This window comes from Balaenoptera ricei, chromosome 19, assembly GCF_028023285.1.
Source record: "Balaenoptera ricei isolate mBalRic1 chromosome 19, mBalRic1.hap2, whole genome shotgun sequence".
Classification (NCBI taxonomy): Eukaryota; Metazoa; Chordata; class Mammalia; order Artiodactyla; family Balaenopteridae; genus Balaenoptera; species Balaenoptera ricei.
In genome coordinates, this window is record NC_082657.1 from 15,747,395 (window position 1) to 15,761,129 (window position 13,735).

Here is a 13,735-nt window from a genome sequence, read left to right on the forward strand (position 1 = left end):
GGCACAGTGGTTAAGAATCCGCCTGCCAATGCAGAGGACATGGGTTCGAGCCCTGGTCCAGGAAGATCCCACATGACGCTGAGCAACTAAGCCCATGCACCACAATTACTAAGCCTGCACTCTAGAGCCCGCGAGCCACAACTACTGAGCCCGAGTGCCACAACTACTGAAGCCCACGTACCTAGAGCCCGTGCTCTGCAACAAGAGAAGCCAGTGCAATGAGAAGCCCACGCACCACAACGAAGAGTAGCCCCTGCTCACCGCAACTAGAGAAAGCCCACGCACAGCAATGAAGACCCAATGCAGCCAAAAATAAATAAATTAATTAATTTTTAAAAAAATTCTTAAAATAAATAAATAAATAAAACAGATGCTCCATATAAAATAATAAACAAGAACAAAAACCAAATTAGGATAGACTGTGTGGCTAAAACAACAAACACTTATTTCTCACAGTTCTGGAGGCTAGCCAGCAGATCAAGATCAAGGCATAGGCAGATTTAGTGTCTAGTGAGGGCTTGCTTCCTGGTTTGCAGATGGTTATCTTCTTGTTTCATCTTCACATGGCAGAGAGAAGAAAGAGCTTAAGCAAGCTCTCCTGTCTTCTTATAAGGGTACTAGTCTAAAAGGCTACATACATACATACATAATTTTATATGACATTCTGAAAAAGGCAAACCATAAAGACATTAAACAGTTCACTGATTGCCAGAGGTTTAGGGATTTGGAAGAGTTGAACATGTGAAGCACAGGGAATTTTTTAGAGTGGTGAAACTATTCTGTATGTTACTGTGGTAGTGGATATATAACACTATGCATTTGTCCAAATCCATAGAACATCACAGCACAAATAGTGAACCTTAATGTTTACACATAAAAAAATAAATTAGGAAGTTGACCCTGAGGGATCCCAGGATGAAATTCAGACAATGATAAAAGAATCCAATTGTATTAAAAATGTATGCTAAACCTCACTGAAGGATATGGGGGGGAAAAGAAGCTGACTTAAGTAACTTTGGGAATGAGTAGAAACTGTAAGTCTAAAGACAAGTGTACATAAATGGTGTATGGGTAAACAATTCTGAAACCACTACATGTAAACAAATAAATAAATGGATGAAAGACAATGAAAACCAGGTTCCTCAGTCTTGGAGTGGGAAGTTCCAGACCACCAAAGGCGGGGAGGTAAGAGGGTTCTAGTTACCAATTACAATGTGTGCAGCGGGTTTCCCACACACCACCAAGCAATTTTTGGACACCAGCTGGATGTCCTACAATTCAACACAATTCTGACACCATTTTCCCAGAGATAGCATCAGATTCCACAGGCTGAGGGCTCAGTCCTATAAGACTGCCCACTCCTCGCCACTTCAGATGCCAATTGCAAGCCCAGATTGTTACCTGTGCTTCTGACCAATTGGAAGCTAGGTTTTACCTGTTTCTGTCCAATTGGTTATGTTCTCACAACCCCTTCTTCAGGTTTGACTAATTTGCTAGAATGGTTCATAGACCTAAGGAAACCTGTTTACTTACTAGATTACCGATTTATTATGAAGGATATGAATGAACAGCCAAATGAAGAGATATGGAGGGGAACATCCCAAAGGAGCGTCTATTCTCATGGAGTTTGGGGCCCGGCACAGTGGCACATGGAAGCATTCTGGTTCCCTAACCTAGAAGCTCTCTGAACTCCCTCCTTTTGGGTTTTTATGGAGGCTTCATTATATAGGCATGATTGAACTCAATCTCCAGCTCCTCCCCCCTCCCCAGCGGTGGGACGGTAGTGAAGGAGAGGAAAAGGGGGACTGAAAGTTTCAACCTCTAATCACATGGTTGGCTCCACTGGCTACCAGATCTCATCCTTAGGTGCTTTCCAAAAGTCACTTCCTTAACACAACAAAAGACACCTTTATCACTCTCATCACGTAGGAAATTTCAAGGGTTTTAGAAGCTCTGTGCCAGGAATGGGGTATAAGACCAAATATATATTTCTTATTATAACACAATATCACAGAAGGCAGAATGAACTATTTGTTACTGGATTAGAGTCAGAGAAATCAATATGAATTCATATTTAGCTTAATACATACACATATATAAATAATATAGATTTGTATATATACCTGGGTTAGTATACACAAATATGTTCTCTAGCTCTGTCTGCTGAGAGGGCCTAGAAGCAATCCCAGGAAAAATGAGCAATCCCTATGCCCAGCATTTGGTTTCTAATACCATTCAACAATGAAAGAAGTGTGAAATGTGAAATAAAATGGAGTCACTAATGTCAAGGGGTTTTAAAATGGAGCCAGAAGGCCATTAGAAGGTGGACCTTATGCACGTCCTCACCAGGTGGAGCCAGGTGAGGCCAAACCACAGATATTCCAAGGACTCTGCAAGAACACCTGCAACTTGTCACAGTAACGGACTTTTACCTCCCTGCTGTGGTAGCCTTAGCACTCAATCATGTTTAGCCAAAACTAGCTTCTGCCTCCAATTCCAGTTAAGAGTCTGTAATGCAAACTTCCATTCTTTGCCTTTGAAAGTCCCTGACTTTTACTCCCTAGTGGGACACTGGGTTGTTACCAGAATCTATGTGCCTCAAATTGCAATTCTTTGATCCCAAATAAATGTTTTTTTGCTTGATTATTGCCTCCTAGGTTTATTTAGGTTGACAGGAACCAGAATTCCTTGGAGAAATGGCTGATTCTAAGACTGGGCAGGAAATATACAAGATGAGCCTGCAATGTCTTGTAGTACCAGAAAATAAAGGAAGTGCTTCAAAAAACAAAATGATGGGGTATGTCAAAGGGACACAGGAGCCAACTGAAAGAGCTCACAATAGCCAAAGCTGGAACAATTTGAGAAAAACAAACAAAAACAAAAACAAAAATACATCGTATTGAATTATAACCCAAAGTATAAAATAAATATCAATGAGTCCATCCTGACATAAATAAATGGTTGAATAAATAAATGGGGGATATTGACCAAATCTCCCATATAAAAGAATTCTAAGTAATTTGTGTGGATTACCCCTCCTCGAGTAGTTGAAGCATTACTCCCCACCCCTTAAGTGTGGACTGTGCATGGTGACTTCCTTCCAAAGAGCATAGTCTGGGAGGAGGGATAAAGTAACTGTACAGTGGAGAAATCTGGCAAACACTACCTTGGCTAGGAATTCAAGGCTAATATCATCAGTGATAAGTTATGTTGATAGCATATACCTCTAATATGATGTTGTAAGAATGGCAGTTAGTGTGGTCTTCCTCCCCCAAATTCAAACCCCCAGCCTAACTAGGAAAGAAACATTAGACAATCACAACTTCAGGGACATTTATAAAACAACTAACCAGTACTCCTCAAAACTGTCAAGGACATCAAAAGCAAGGAAACTCTGAGAAACTGTCACAGTCTTGAGGAGCATAAGGACACAGAAGACTAAATGTAATGTGGTATCCTGGATAGGATTCTGGAACAGAAGGACATTAGGTAAAAACTAAGGAAATTTGACTGGAGTATGGGCTTCAGTTAATAAGAATATACAAATGTACTATAGTAGTATAAGACGTTAACAAAAGGGGAAACTGGGTGTTCATTATTCGGGAACTCTGAACTATTTTTGCAACTTTTCTGTAAATCTAAAACCATTCTAAGAGAAAAAGCTTATTTAAAATAAAGTAGGGACTTCCCTGGTGGTCCAGTGGTTAAGAATCCGTGTTGCAATGCAGGGGATGCCGGTTCGATCCCTGCTTGGGGAATTAAGATCCCACATGCTGCAGGGCAACTAAGCTCGCGTGCCGCAACTACTGAGCACGCGAGCCACAACTAGAGAGCCCGTGCACCGCAGGTACTGAGCCCACGCGCTCTGGAGCCTGCGCACAGCAACGAAAGATTACCGAGTGCTGCAACTAAGACCTGATGCAGCCCATAAATAAACAAACAAACAAACAAACAAACAAATAATTTAAAAAATAAAATAAAGTATGAGACTATAGAACAAGACAATGGGTGCAGGAAACTTGCATTAGACGTTTTAAATTAAGGAGTAACAGTGAAAAGTGAGATTTATATTACTATACTAGAGTGTTTTAAGGATCCCAATGGCAAAAAAGTGGCTGAACCTCAAGAATTTGGAACAGAACTTTAAAAACTCAATTAGGCCTCTGCCTTGCCCCCCACCACCGCCCTCCACCTCACTCCTTACCTTCTGAAATACCAGAAAGGAAAGAGTATGCATAAAACCAGATTAGGCTTTTCTAAAACCAATCTGCTTTCTTGGAGATTAAACACATGAAGTAAATAACTCAACAGCTTGGCTGAATAGTAGAATTGGAGATATATGGAAGAGTAACTATAAGAATAGAAAAATCATGCTTAGAGTTTCTCCCAAAATTCTGTGCAGAAGGATAAAAGTGGAAAACATGAGAGAAAATGACATGTGAAAGGCAGTGCCAGAAATTCTAATGTCTAATAGGAATTCTACAAGGAGAAACCAATAATAAGGAAGAAAAGGGAATTTTAAGAAAAAAAGAAAAAAGGAAGACAGAGAAAAATTTTTGGAGGTGAAAAAAGACAAATTTTCAAGTAAAAGTTATAAAGCTAAAATTTAAAGTGCTCTTTCTTTTACCAGGCCTAGTTTTAAGAATGTTACATGCATTAATTATTTTTCATAACAATCCCATCATGTGGGTACTATTTCGATCCTCATGTGACAGACACAGAAACACAGAGGTGAAGCGACCTGTTCAACATCACAGAGCAATTAATGGAGGAGGCAGAATGCAAACCTGCTTTCTTTGTTAATGAAACTTTTTATTTTGACATAATATCAAATGTACAGAAAAGTTGCAAGAATAGCACAAAGAATTACTGTATACCCTTCACACAGATTCTGTAAATGCTAACATTTACTGCATTTATTTTACAATCCTATCTTTTTCTGAACACTTGGAATTTCATTCAGAAAAGTCAGTTGCCCACGTAAGGCTCCTTTACCCCTAAATGTTTCAGTGTATACATCCTAAAAGCAAAGACATTCTCTCCCGTAATCTCCATAATTACAATGATCAAAATTATGAAATTTACATGGATATAATACTTTTATTTTAATATTTACCTTATTCAAATTCACAATTGTTCCAATAAAGCCTTTACAGAAAAAAAATTTCTGTTCCAGGGTCATATATTACACTTGTCATGTCTCTTTAGTCTCCTTTAACCCGAAACAATTCCTCAAGCTTTGTCCTTCTTGACCTTGACATTTTTGAAGAGCAAAGGCCAGTTATTTTGTAGAGCATTGCTCAATTTGCATTTTTCTGTGATTTCCTTATGATTAAATTCTGGTTATGCCTTCTGGCAGGAATATCACAGGAGTCGCTCTGTTCTGGAGGTACAGGATGTCATTTTGTGCCACACTGGTTATGTTAACTTTGATAACTGGTCAAGATGCTGTCTGCCAGGTTTCTTCACTGTAATGTTACTACTTTCCCCTTTGTAATTAATATTTGTGGAGAGAGACTTTACGATGGTATCAAATTCTGTTTCTCATCAAATTTTCACCCATTAGTTTTGGCATACATTGATGATTCTTACCAGAATCAATGATTACTGTGATGGTTGATGGATGGTGATTTTCTAGTTTCACCATTCCTTCTACATTAGTAAGTTGGCATTCTACTATAAAGCATGTTTCATGGATGCTTCTTTTAGTCACTGTATTAGTCAATGGTTTTACTCAATCTGCTACTATTATGACCTGTTTTGATGCTCAGATTGTCCAGATTTGGCCAGTGAGAACTCCTTGAGATACTGTGACTTTTTGACATATTTCAACCATTTTTTGAGCACTTCCCTACTTTCTACCCCCTCAGAATGTTCCAATCCCATCTTGTGTTTTCTCTGCTCAGTGTCTTATGCTATTTCTCCAAGGAGCCCTTGTTCCTGGGATCTGGGTGCTGGATATTCTCATTGCTACAGCGGTGTAATTGCTTCTATGTCCTCTCTGCTAGGGGGACATACATACACACACCTTTATATGAATCTCTAAATTTTTTTTTTTTAAAACACGACTTTGTAGTGATACCTCCAATTGCAATCCAACACCACAGGGTTCATCCTAGCCTCCTGCTCTCCCTATTGCAACGCCCTTCTCCAGCAACAACAAACCTGGCTCCCATTATATTTACTTACTCCGAAATACAGTTACTTTTTTGCTTGATTCTAGAATACATGAAATAGTTCCAGAATTACTAATCTGTAATCACTGTGTAAATCAATCCTACTAACGAGAGTTAATTACTTGTTTACGGGTTTTTTTTTTTCTTCTTCTGTTTTTAGCCTGAGGGAATATGGTCAAATTGTCTTCAAAACTTGCTTGCCTAAGTCTTTTTTCCCCCTTTAGTGTGAAGGAAACTTTTTTTTTTTTGCTTATATTCCAATTTAGGTTCTCTCCTGTTATTCACTTTTTTAAAAAACTGAACTATAGTTGATTTACAATATTGTGTTAGTTTCAAGTGTACAGCAAAGGGATTCAGTTATACATATATATTCTTTTTCAGATTATTTTTCGTTAGAGGTTATTATAAGATATTGAGCATAGGGATTTCCCTGGTGGTGCAGTGCTTAAGAATCCGCCTGCCAATGCAGGGGACACGGGTTCGATCCCTGGTCTGGAAAGATCCCACATGCTGTGGAGCAACTATGCCCGTGAGCCACAACTACTGAGCCTGCGTGCCACAACTACTGAAGCCCACGCGCCTAGAGCCTGTACTCCACAATGAGAAGCCACCGCAATGAGAAGCTCGCACACCGTAATGAAGAGTAGCCCCCGCTCGCCACAACTAGAGAAAGCCTGCGTGCAGCAATGAAGACCCAATACAGTCAAAAATAAATAAATAAAATAAATTTATTTTAAAGAAAGATATTGAGTATAGTTCCCTGTGCTATACAGTAAATCCTTGTTGTTATGTGTTTTATATATAGTTGTATGTTAATCCATACTCTTAGTTTATCCCTCCCCACTTTCCCCTTTGGTTGTTTTTGACTTTTTAAAATTATTTACTTATTTATTTATTTATTGGCTGCGTCAGGTCTTAGTTGCAGCACGCTGGATCTTTTGCTTCAGCACATGGGCTGTTTGCTGCGGTGCGTGGGCTTCTCTCTAGTTTTGGCATGCGGGCTCAGCTGCCCCGCAGCATGTGAGATCTTACTTCCCCAACCAGGGATCGAACCAGCGTCCTCTGCATTGCGAGACAGATTCTTAACCACTGGACCACCAGGGAAGTCCCTGTTATTGACTTTTAAAATTTGTAAAACATTAATATGGTCCCCAAAGTAAAAAAATACAAAAAATAAAAAGAATGTGTCACGTCCCTGTCCCTTTATGTACTAAAATCCCCTATGTATTTAGGTTTATTTATGGAATTCTGTTCTATTCCACTGGTCTGTTCATGAGTACCACATCGTTTCGATTATAGGGACTTTTTAGTATTTTTAATTATCTGATTGGACTAGTACCACTTTGCAGCTTTTCTTTTTCAGTGTTAGCCTGGCTATACTTACATAAAACCTGTATTGCTGCCACTATAGATACTGTATACACTTGAGATGAAAAGATTAACTGAATTGTCCCCCTCCAGTAACTCTCCTTCCCAGTACCTTTCTCTTCATGACCCTTATCAATATGTGAGGTTTTCTTAGTTAGGTACTCACCGGTTTTCTGCTTTCCAGATTTTCCTAGAGATTGGGGATCTTGTCTTTAATATCCACTAACATATTGAAATAGCGAGAGCACATCATGGCACCCTCCAGGTATGCATTATGCACAAGCATTTGCACGCATTTTATTAGCTATTCTGGTGGGTGTACAGCCATATCACATTGTGGTTTTAATTTTTCCGTTTTCTTGATAATTAACAAACATGAGCACAGTCTGATATCTTTATTGGCCATTTGGATATCCATTTTTTGGAAGTGCTTTTTTTTTTTTTGGCCGTGCTGCACGGCCTGCAATGGAAGCACGGAGTCTTAACCACTGGACTGCCAGGGAAGTACCCTCATTTCTTATTTGGTTGTCTGTCACTTATTGATTTGTAGTGGTTCTTTATATATTCTTGGTCAAATTTATGTATTGTGAATATAGTCTCCCAGTTTGTGGCTTGCCTTTTCACTTTAATGGTGTCTTTTGATGAAAATAGATTTTTAAATTTAATATAGTAAAATTTACTTTTTTTTCTCCATATGGTTAGTGCTTTTTGTGTTCTGTTTAAGAAATCTTTCCTACCCCAAGGCTAGAAAGATATTCTATGTTTTCTTCTAAAGCCTTTGTCATATCATCTACAATTACATCATTAACACATCTGGAATTGGTTTGTGTGAAGTGTAAGATAAGAGCCAAGGTTAATTTTTTATCGATATGGATATGCAATTGATCCAGTGCTACTTATTGAAAAGAACATCACTTCCTCTGCAATCACACTGCGAGGAACCTTTGTCATAAATCAGATGACCACATGTATGTAGGTCTGTTTCAGGGCTCTTTATTTTGTTCTATTGGTCTACTTGTTCGTTTTGCATCAGTATCACGTTGTCTTAATGACCAAAGTACACCTTATCACATTAACAAATTCAAGAAGGAAAATATATCAGTGTGCCAAAAAGGCATCTGACAATATTCAGCAGGCATTTTTAATTGAAAAAAAAAAAAGTTAAATAGGGACTGAAGGAAACAAGTGAACCACACAAGGTCTGTTTACCTCAAACAGAGAGCAAACATTACACTAAGTGATTTCCATTAAGTTGGGAAAAACAACTAGATGCCCGTTATCACCACTAATACTAAATCTTGTTCTGGAAATTATTTCTGTTAGAGTAAGAATAATAAAATAATCACTATAAATATTCAGGAAAAATCATATCTATTTGTAGTTGACATAACTGATTGCCTAAAAAATTAAGAGTCTAGTAAAAAAATGAATTTTAAAGGTTATTGGGTAATAATGAAAGTGATGATTGTATCCATATTTAAAATTTTAATATGTCAATATCACAATAAAAACAGAAATAAGCCACAGTCTGGGAGAAGGTGAGTCCATCATAATACTAGGTAAAGGATTACTATCTAGAATGTTATTTTTAAGAATCCCACTATTTTTATATGAAGATTTTTTTAAAAAGGAACATGGGCAATACATATGAATTGGCAAGCTATAGTATTTAGCAATAAACATATGTGAAAAGATGCTCAACTCATTATTTACCAGGAAAATATTAAAGCACATACCAGAAGTGGGGATATAAGGAAATAATATTTCACTGGTTGAAGGGGTTGTAAATTGGTACCATAAAGATGTTCTCCTCTTCTACGGCAATATCTAGCGAGGTTGAACATGAACATAACCTCTGACTTACCAATCTCACCTTTTGATAAATACCTCAGAGAAACCCTTGTTATGTATAGCAAGAAACTCAGATATTCAACAAGATATTTTTCAGTGAGAAATTATATATAACCTAAATATTGACCAATAAAAGGCCTCAATACATATGGTGTATTTATATAAAGAAAAGGACTAGGGGTTTTCTATTCTACTGAAAAGCACCATGTTAAATCCAAAAAAGAGCAAGCAGCTGGTTGGACAGCATGCTGAGTTGCTTGCCTTGCTAGATAACCATACACCTGCCACAATGCTGACACTTCCATCCTTGAAGCCTCTCCTTTTGGTTAGGGCAACATCTGCCAAAGTGGAATTACACCTACAATAGGTATTGGGAATGGGAGCTCTATAGTGAAGTATGAGATACATTGAGTTTGATAAAATGAAACATTTTTGATAGTCTTTTGTTAGGCACTTAATGTGATTTTTTTCTCCCAAGAAATATAGAATATAGAGCTTGCATGCTTGTTTGAACACAAAATCATTTTCTTCAAGAACCATTAAGTACTGGTGTTTTGTGGAACATACTTTAAGAAATTTTGAGTTAATGTACTGTCCCCAAAAGACTTCAGTTAACAAGAAAATGTTACCAGGGAGAAGAAACACATAATAGCACTTAAAATGCTCATTGTGTATGTTACATTTTTGTGTAAACACTGTGTTATGTCCACAAATTAAAAACAATTTGAAATCATGAGTGGAAGAGATTTATTATTCTAGATGGTGACTGATTATTCAATGACATCTGCCCAATCTGCCCACTCTGAGCAAAATGGACTTAGAGGTACAAGTCAGTGTATGACAGTGACATTCATTTGGCTGAAAATAAAGTGCTGTGGCAATACTTGTTTTTCTTTTGTAGAAGGTAATAACTTTTAAGTATTGAATGCCTATTTTTCAAATAATTTTTCATTCCTTTTATAAAATTGATGAAGCTAAAATAAACGAGAAAAAGAAGAGAAACAATAGAAAGAAATTATTGGGGCAGGATCACGTCATTTTTCCCAACACTGTTACACTGCTCAAGTTAGAAAACCTAAATGCCTAACTAAATCACAAAAGGTCAGGCCCTGGGTATTCCTGGTAAATCATTTTATGTTTTATAACTGTTTTTTTAGACTACTGAGTTCAATTTACTGAACTTTATTTGGAATGTCTGCATGTATCTTAAATGATACTGGTCTAGATTTTGCTTTTTAGGGATTACCCTCATCTAAAATTTTATTGTTGGGATATCTGCCTTATAGAATGATCCTGCAAAATTTTGTTAGAGGTTACCTATTCTTTAAAACTTTATTGCCTGAAAAACTATCGATTCTAGTTTTTAAAAAAACAAGAACTCCACTTAAATTTCCTTTGTTTACAGATCTCATACATTATAAAACTATAACTTATAAAATCTATAAATTATAAATTGTATAAAATATAAAATCTATACATTGTTCAGGCTTTCTATAGTCTCTTGAGTCAACTTTGATCATTTAGGTTTCTCTAGATAGCTCATTCTCTATATTTTTATACATACTGAAATATACGTATATAGTAACATATAAATTTTAAAACTTTTAAATCTCTTTGATATGTGTACCTATTTCACCATTCCCATACATAAAGCTGTAATTGAATCATCTTTTGTCCCTCAATAATAACTGCTGATTCTATATTAATGGTATTTTCAAAGAGAATATTCTTGGATAAAATCTACTACTTTATTAACTATTCTTTTACTTAAAAAAATTTTTTTTTTAATTTATTTATTTTTGGCTGCATTGGGTCTTTGTTGCTGCGTATGGGCTTTCTCTAGTTGCAGTGAGCGGGGGCCACTCTTCGTTGCAGTGCGCGGGCTTCTCACTGCAGTGACTTCTCTTGTTGCGGAGCACAGGCTCTAGGTACGCAGGCTTCAGTAGTTGCGGCACATGGGCTCAGTAGTTGTGGGTCGTGGGCTCTAGAGTGCAGGCTCAGTAGTTGTGGCTAAGTAGTTGGGCTTAGTTGCTCCGCAGCATGTGGGATCTTCCCAGACCAGGGATCGAAGCCATGTCCCCTGCACTGGCAGGTGGATTCTTAACCACTGCACCACCAGGGAAGTCCCTCTTCTACTTTTTTTAAGTTGTACTTTTACTTTTATTGTATGAATTACTTCCTGCTATTTACCTTAATTAAAAAAAAAGGGGGGGGGGCTTCCCTGGTGGCACAGAGGTTAAGAATCTGCCTGCCAATGCAGGGAACAGGGGTTTGAGCCCTGGTCCGGGAAGATCCCACATGCCAGGGAGCAACGAAGCCTGTGCGCCACAACTACTGAGCCTGCGCTCTAGAGCCAGCAAGCCACAACTACTGAAACCCACGTGCCTAGAGCCCATGCTCCACAACAAGAGAAGCCACCGTAATGAGAGACCCGCGCACCACAACGAAGAGTGGGCCCAGCTCGCCGCAACTAGAAAAAGCCCGCGTGCAGCAACAAGACCCAACGCAGCCAAAAATAAATTAAATAAATGAATAAATAAATAAATAAATAAATAAATAAATGTTTTCTGGGAATTTCCTGGCAGTCCAGTGGTTAGGACTCCGCGCTTTCACTGCTGAGAGCCCGTGTAAAAAACACGTTTTCTGGCTTAAGTTAATGCTTTTTTTCCCCAACACTTCTGTCAACTGCCTGCTATGTGACAGGCACGGTATGTGTGGTAACAGAGTCGTGAACTAACTGCTCAATCCAGGTTTTCTAAATGCATTAAGGTTGTTTATTTCCTACAAAGTAGAGCTTTGGTGGCTTCCCACAATTTTTTTAAAAAATTTATTTAATTTATTTATTTTCGGCTGCGTTGGGTCTTTGTTGCTGTGTGCGGGCTTTCTCTAGTTGCGGTGAGCGGGGGCTTCTCATTGCGGTGGCTTCTCTTGTTGCAGAGCACGGGCTCTAGGCGCCCGGGCTTCAGGAGTTGTGGCTCACAGGCTCTGGAGCGCAGGCTCAGTAGTTGTAGCGCATGGGATTAGTTGCTCCGTGGCATGTGGGATCTTCCTGGACCATGGCTCAAACCCGAGTCCCCTGCATTGGCAGGTGGATTCTTAACCACTGCGCCACCAGGGAAGCCCTGCCCACAAATTTTTATCTGTAGGGATCAAATTATCATTTATCACTAAGTAGTCTAAAATTTCAGATTTTCTACTTAAACAAAAACTTTATTATGGAAGTTTTCAAATATATGCAAAGGTAGTAAGAATAGCACAGTGAACCCTATGTACCCATTACCCGGCTTCAACAATTTACAGCATTTTTCCGATCTTGTTTCATCTATCCTTCCCATTTTTTCTTTAGTATTATAAAGCAAATCATACATATAATTTCATCCTTGAATACTTCAGTATGGCTCTCTAATGCATAGGATTTATACACACATACACACACCCACTCCCATGCCATCATCATGCCTAACAAATGAATAATAATTATTTAATATAATTTAATACCCACTCTAGGTTTACTTTTTCACAATAATGTAAAAAGTTGTCTTTTTTTTATCTGTCCAAATCAGGATTGTATTGCCTGTATTTTCTTATTTTCCGTATTCTTGATGCTCTGGCATTTGGGGACTTGATCTTGGAAAGACTACCACTTCTAGGGCTCGCAAATTCCTTGACAAACAACCCTCCTGCAAGCATGCCGTTGATATATAAACCAACCAATCCAAAGTCCACACCCCTTTATCAAACATCTCCTTTATCAAACTCTCACACACCAAGCCAATATTCCTCCTGCCCTAAATCACCCCAGGGCCAGGTACTGGACAACTGAGGACCACCACTGGAGCTCAGAGCCCACAAAATTATTCAATCTACCCAGTCTTAAACTTGCTCAGTGTACCTACCTGGCATCACGTCACCCATTCCTTCCTGGGAAAACTCCAGTAAAGGTTCTGAGTCATGCTCTGCCCTCTTCCGCCTTCTGCCTCCTAACAGGACTAGGTGCTCCTTCCATGTTCTCCTATGTGTACTCAGTTCCTCCTGTTTGCAGAAATCTCCGCGTATAAGCTTCTTCCTTCATGATAATCATTTCCATGTCTTCGTGACTTACCATACCTGATTAAAGCAAATCCTGGGTACATTTTAACACAAGCATCTCAATACATTCCATACACTGTATTTAATTAATATGTCTCAAGTCTCTTTTAATTTGTAAAATTCTGTTATTATTCTCTTAACATATATTGGTTAAGAAACTAGGGCTTTTATTTTGTGGAATTTCCCACATTCTGGATTTGGCTGTTTGCTTCTTTGTGTCATGAATTTGTTCATTTATTTCCCAAGTTTCC

The 13,735-nt window shown here is 38.2% G+C and overlaps 1 protein-coding gene across 1 annotated transcript in view; it reads right to left on the reverse strand.

Moving 5' to 3' along the window:
- The window catches only part of LOC132354350 (zinc finger protein 14 homolog), a 54,889-nt gene extending 41,488 nt beyond the window's left edge, over positions 1–13,401 (reverse strand). Inside the window, exon 1 of the mRNA XM_059906288.1 lies at positions 13,292–13,401. The gene's annotated coding sequence lies outside the window, so the exon portion shown is untranslated. The remainder of the gene's footprint in view (positions 1–13,291) is intronic.
- Between the last annotated feature and the right edge of the window lie 334 nt (positions 13,402–13,735).